This window comes from Anomaloglossus baeobatrachus, chromosome 1 (genome assembly GCF_048569485.1).
Source record: "Anomaloglossus baeobatrachus isolate aAnoBae1 chromosome 1, aAnoBae1.hap1, whole genome shotgun sequence".
NCBI lineage: Eukaryota > Metazoa > Chordata > Amphibia > Anura > Aromobatidae > Anomaloglossus > Anomaloglossus baeobatrachus.
Window position 1 is genome coordinate 815470083 of NC_134353.1, and position 7215 is coordinate 815477297.

Sequence of the window (7215 nt, forward strand, 5' to 3'; positions counted from 1 at the left end):
CATACAACTGACCAACATGGGGGAGGGGGGCCCAGGTCAAAACTTTGCCCATTGGACTCTAGTTTGCTACTACCTAGCAGGTACTTAAGGGGAGCTAAACTTTCCGCACCTGCGGGAAAAAAACGCAAAAAATCCACACCGAAATCCGCATGCGGTATGTTGCATATTGTTGTGTATTTGTTGCGGATTTGGTGCGAAATTGCCACAGGTTGTTCCCTGCGGGGTTTCACAGTTCTCCCCGCTTCTGCTGTCCATGGTGCTGAAGTCTCTGGGCCATGCTTTTGTCCCGCGCGGCTGCCCCCAGCGCTCTGCTGTTTGCGGGTCAGCTGTGCACTGCATAACTGCATATTGTAGCGCCTGGTCCCACCAGACCCCGTGGGGGGCGCGCTCCCTCACATGTGCCCAGTCCCAGCATGGCTCCCACTTGCACTCCCAGTCATAGCCCCAGGCAGCGACGGCCTTCCTCTTACCGGTCCCATGGCTCTGCAGGCGCTGCTCCTGCTCCGGGTCCTGATGTACGTCCTGCTCCCAGGCATGCTGCAGCCTCTTCCTGTCTCCCTTCCTTACACAGAGCTGCAGTAAGTGACTCTAGGCTGCGCACGAGGCCACGCCCCCTTTCTTAAAGCGGTATGCCCCATTTTCTGGAAGTGACCTCAGAGGTCACCTGTTACCTAATGGGTATTTAGGTTCACCTCCCCCAGCAGCAGGCGCCCGGGCAACGCTTCCATTAGAGCCTTGCCAGTGTCCAGACCCCCTTGTGCTGTTATCTGTTTCTGTGTATCTGTTACCTGGTTCTAATCCCTTGTCTCACCGTAGTGCCATCCGTATCATTCCGGCTGTGGACGTCACCGCTCATACCGACAGTGGACGTCACTTTGCCCTACCTGCCGTGGACATTATCTGTGCCGTACCTGCTGTGGACGTCACCGCTCATACCGACAGTGGACTCACCGTGCCCTACCTGCCGTGGACATTATCTGTACCGTACCTGCTGTGGACGTCACCTGCTGTGAACATCTCCGGTGCCGTTTCCGTGTTCTGCCGGCTGTGGACGTCACAACCTTGCTACACCTGGCCCTACAGAGACTCCTACTACCGGTTCCTGGCTGCCGTGCATTTAGGCCTTCTGGGGAGGCGCCGCACAGTCCCTGTAAAGGGGTTCGCTGCTGGTCGCCTTCTCGGGGGAGTCCGGTGCACGGTCCAGTGGGTCCACCTCCGGACGCTCGCCGCTCCTCGGTGAGCGTAACACATATGCATGAGCCGGCCTGGAAGCAGGAGAGCAGTGTCCGAAGGCAGCCTCGCAGGAGAAGGTGAGAATAAGATCAGCAGTGACTTCAGTCAGCTGATGTGCAGTGACCGCTGGAGTCCTCCACCTGGAGTCCTCCACCTGTCACTGCAAAGCACATGATGGAAGTCACCGCTGATCCCGGCGGCTCACTTCACTTGCGTCCTGACCCTCACAGTGAGCAGTCATGGTCTATGGCGCTCACTGTGAGTGCCAGGTGTAGCAGACCTGGAAGCGTTGTGGGACATCTTGTGGATTCCGTCAGACCTGGAGAGCTGTTATTAGGGGTTAATCAAGTGGTGAAAGAGGGGTTTTTTTGTCTTTTATTTCAAATAAATGATTTTTGGGGTGTTTGTGCTTATTTACTTTCACTTACAGTTTAGTGATGAGGGGGTGTCATATAGACGCCTGCCATCACTAAACTAGGACTTAGTGGCAGCTATAGGCTGGTGCCATTAACTCCTTCATTACCCCGATTGCCACCGCATCACGGCAACGGGAAGAGTCGGGAAAAGTCCGGGACTGTTGCATCTAATGGATGCGGCAATTCCGGGTGGCTGCTGGTTGATATTTTTAGGCTGGGGGGCTCCCCATAGCAAGAGGCTCCCCATCCTGAGAATACCAGCCTTCAGTGGTGTGGTTTTATCCTGGCTAGTTATCAAAATTGGGGGGGGCGGCACGCCATTTTTTTAATTATTTATTTATTTATTTTACTCTACACTATAGACCCGCCTACCGGCGGCTGTGATTGGTTGCACTGAGACAGCTGTCACTCAGCGTGGGGGTGTGTCTGCCTGCAACCAATCACAGCCACCGGTGAGCAGGGAAGGAGTGAATACGAGATAGAATAATCAGCGGCCGGCTCTGGAAGATGAAAGAGTTGGGAGCAGTATGACATACGTCCGGTCATCGGTGAGTATGAAGCGCTTGCTCCTACCCCTTTGGACCAGATTCTGTTCCCCATAAAGTTTATATGGGTAGCAGCATCTGGCCAGATACCGGGGATCAATCCTCCGCCGACCAAGAGTCAGCAGGTGATTGATCTGCCAGCCCTCGAAACCGCAGAGACCTGCGGTAAAGAAGTGACATGCAATTGTTTTTGCTGCGGGAATCCCACAGCAAAACATGCAGCTGTCAAAATCCGCATAGTGCGCACAGCATTTTTTTTTCCCATAGGATTTGCTGGTGAATCACTGCAGAGATGTTATGAACATTTTCTGCAGCGAAACATGCAGCAAATCCACGGGTAATCCACAGTAAATTCCGTGTCTAGTGCGCACAGGGCCTTAGAGTCTGTGGAAAACAAAGTTCAGTTCTGTGTTTTTAAAATTTAGTTATTATTATTATTATTATTACATTATATATTATTATATTATTATTATTATATATTTTATTATATTATATAATATATTATTATTATATATATTATATTATATTATTATTATTATTATTATTATTATTATTATTATTTCATGTTCTTCAAGAGACCATTCATGTCTATATGTCATGTTTAAATTAGCAGTGTCCTGCACTATTTCAATGTTGGTCTATTGTGCTCCTGTTACAAAGCGTAAAAATACATTTCTATCTGTATCACATCGTTTTTTTTTCATTTTTTTCTTTTCTTACAGACAACAGAAATGCTAACAAAGAATGTAGATTTATAAGTGGAAAAAGTGTATAAACAATAAACACTGTGTTAATGGATTAAAATGCATGAGAAAGTTGTTAGTATCTGGAGAAAGGCAATATTTAAATATACTTCTGCGCTATAGGAACCCTTTGACAGGTAAAATAAAGTGTAGTATGTTTTTGCATCTTACCATTCAACACTGTTGTCTTTACTGTTTCATAAAGAAATCACATTGCTGTGATGTATTATTTGCTAGACAGGTACTGGGGTGACAATGGACCTCACTGACCTGTAATAGGGTGTATCAGGTCCTTCCTAAGTGTCCGTCTCCTTGATTGTGAAAACAATCCTGCATGTAAGATGTGGGCAAAGTTCAGCCTGCAGGACACACGTGGCTTTTTTCATATAGAAGGTCCTGGCAATCACATGTTGCAGCAAATCAAAGGCTTTATTGCAGCTCTACCACCGGGACGTTTCAGCCCTCCCAAGGCTTTCAACAGCATGTGGCCTTTTAGCTGTCCTTATGTGGCCTATTGACAAGGTCAGCCAAATGCACTTTCAAATTCTGTGTCTGTAACGCCCTGGCGCATCAGGTCGTCACAAGGGTGCAATGCAATCTGCCCTTCTGCATGGTACCCGCTCCTCCTTGGATATGGGTCCTGTCCCTTTGGAGTTGCTAAGAACAGGTATACACAAATCCTGAGGAACACTCTGCACCACACCCACCAAACACCCATTGGGCAGCCTGAGGGTAATAGGGCCGCCCAGATGGAGGGATGGTAGAAGGAGGGCCAGAAGTGTCAGGAGAGAGAGGAGAGTAGTGGAGAAGTGCCTGTGAACAGTAACAGGAAAGGTCACGCTGCGGAGCTGGGCTCCTGTAACCGTCCCAGTTGCCAGACGTTGGTCTGGCCTGGAAGGAGCTGGAACCCTGGTCGCAGGGGGAAGTGACAGGGGGCACGGTACTGCCACGGAGGGCAGACCGGCGGCATTGTGCTACAACTGGGTAGGGACCAGGGCACAATGGGGTACGCGGACCCTAGGCTGGGAAGTAGCTTCATGCAGCCCAGTATTTCACCCGACGGGAACGGAATCTTCACGAACCGCTCCCCACCCGCTCCAAAATCAGGGTACTAACGCAACGGAGGGATAGGACTTCCCAAAATCGTCCAGAAAATCCCAAGTGTGAACCCTGAGAGCAAGCTCACCCTGCTAGCCACGCAGGTGAGGGGGACCCGAGAAGTTCTAGGCGAAAGAGATCCACCAAGTGTAAACATGGTGCCAAGGGACAAGGCTTCAGACCAACCAGAAACGCCAAAAGGGCACGGACCCAACGTGTTTGGACTAAGGCTGCAGGGAGTTCAAGACTTTAGTTTACCTGGTGTCAGTGTCAGCATCTCTGGACTGTGTGAGTACGTTGTGCCCTTTTGCTCCCAACAGGTCCCCAGTCTTCCAGCACCGAGCCCCGGGACACCTTCCCCTGCCCACAAGGGGGTTAACACCTACAGCTGCCATTCCATCGCTCCCAGGCGCTCCCTTCTCACCTAAACGCAGTAGCAGTGGTATCCCAATTTTTACCACGAACCGTGGGTGGCGTCACGAATATTATCCAAATCCACCCTTTCTACCCCCCTTTTATTTTCGAGAGGCCGAGCGACCCCGCCTCGAGTCCGGAGACCCGTTGAGCCACTGCGGATCCGGATCCAAGCAGCCTGTCGGCTATCGCGGGAGTGGTACATGCCCATGGTTAGAACCAGTGCTGGCTGTACTGAGGCTGGTGCTGGGAGCTATGAGGGGAGCAGTGCTGGTTCTGTTGGGGGCGGTGCTGTGCATTCTGGGTGCTGTGCTGGTGAACTTTGCTGGCTGTGCTATGGGCGATTCTGGTAGTGCTGGCGTTGTTGGGGGCAGCCCTGAATTTGTATGTGAACCTGACTGGGTAAATACATAGAAGTGTATCTCAATAGATTAGAATATTCTCAAAAAGTTAATTTCAGTAATTAAATACAAAAAGGGAAACGCATATATTATATACAGTCATTACACACAGAGTGATCTATTTCAAGTGTTTATTTCTGTTAATGTTGATGATTATGGCTTACAGCCAATGAAAACCCAAAAGTCATTATCTCAAAAAATTAGAATATTATATAAGACCACCTGAAAAAATGATTTTAAACTCCAAAATGTTGGCGCCTACTGAAAAGTCTGTGCAGTAAATTCACTCAATACTTGGTTGATGCTCCTATTGCTTGAATTACTGCATCACTGTGATGTGGAATGGAGGCGATCAGCCTGTGGCACTGCTGAGGTGTTATGGAAGTCCACGTTGCTCTGATAGCAGCCTTCAGCTCATCTGCATTGTTGGGTCTGGTGTCTCATCTTCCTCTTGACAATACCCCATAGATTCTCTAGTTTGCTGGCTAATCAAGAACAGTGATACTGTGGTTATTAAACCAGGTATTGGTACTTTGGCAGTCTGGACAGGAGCCAATTCTTGCTGAAAAATTAAGTTTACATCTCCAAAAAGCTTGTTTTCAGAGGGAAGCATGAAGTGCTCTAATATTTCCTGGTACACGGCTGCGTTGACCTTGATCTTGATAAAACACAGTGGACCTACACCAGCAGATGACATGGCTCCCCAAACCATCACTGATTGTGGAAACTTCACACTTGACCTCAAGCAGCTTGGATTGTGGCCTCTTTACTCTTCCTCCAGACTCTGGGACCTTGATTTCCAAATGAAATGCAAAATTTACTTTCATATGAAAACAACACCTTGGACCACTGAGTAACAGCCCAGTTCTTTTTCTCCTGGGCCCAGGTAAGATGCTTCTAGCATTGTCTATTGGTCATGAGTGGCTTGATACAAGAAATACGACAGTCGTAGCACATGTCCCCAGCAGCAGTCCACTCCTTGTGAATATCCCCTAATTTTTTAAATGACCTTTTCATAGCAATCCTATCAAGGCTGCGATTATCCCGGTTGCTTGTGCCCTTTTTTCTACCACATTTTTTCCTTCCATTCAACTTTCCATTAATATGCTTGCATACAGCACTCTGAACAGCCAGCTTCTTTAGCAATGGCCTTTTGTGGCTTACCTGCCTTGTGGAGTGTATCAGTGACTGCCTTCTGGACAGTTGTGAAGTCAGCAGAATGAACTATTAAATACAATAAAAAAACACAAACATTCAAATGACCCCCTCTTACTCCATTAAAATAAAGCAATTATTAAAAAAAACATATTTGGTTTCACAGTGTTCAAAAATGTCAGATCTATCAAAATATAAAATAAATGTATATGATCGGTAAGCAGTGTAGGGAGAAAATAAATCAAAATGCCAGAATTACATTTTTTGGTGACATAACAATGCAATAAAAGGTGATCAAAACATCGCATCTAACATAAAATAGTATCAGTAAAACCATGATCTCAGGGCAGAAAAAATAGCCCTGACACAGCCCCTGATCCCCAAAAATGAACACGTTACGGTTCTCGTAAAATCGCAACAAAAGCAACCATTTTTTTTCCTTTTTTTTGTTAAAAATGTCTCAATTTTTTTTCACCACTTGAATAAAATAATAAATACCTTTTGATATCTACTTAGTCGAGCTGACCTGGGGAATCATATTGCCATATATTGAACATGGTAAATAAAAAATTCAAAAAACCATTGTGGAATTGCATTTTTTAATTGTGTCATTCAAAAGTACAACTCATTCCACAAAAAAAAAAAGACCTCATATGGCTACATTGAAGGAAAAATAAAAAAGTTATGGCTCTTGAAAGAAGGGGAGAAAAAATGAAACCGAAAAATTAAAAATCAGGGATGAAGGGGTTGTAGGAAAGGGGTTTTATATAGTTCTAGGAGACCTCAGACTATTACACATCTTTTTTGAATAACTAAAAGCTTAGAAATAGTGTTTTGTGGCACTTTAATTACACAGGTCTACAATACTTTTTGTAATCATCGCTGGTGACTTTGTACTTTTCTGAATCATCTTTTTGTCCTGATTTAACAAATGTATATAGTTTTTCTGTAGCACGTATAGTTTCCATGGAGCAGCATCATTATAAGGTATAGGAAATATACTGCCGACATTAAGAAAACAGTAATCTACAAATCAGAATAAAATGCTTCACCTTACAAAACAGTTTTTATTGAACCAAAATAATTTCACATGCAAAATAGAAACAAAAATATGAGCAGAAATTAAAAGTGCTTGTCATTAGACTGTCATTGATATAACATCCAACAGTAATCTGCCATCACTGAGTCATTCCAAAGTCCCTGGTAGCGG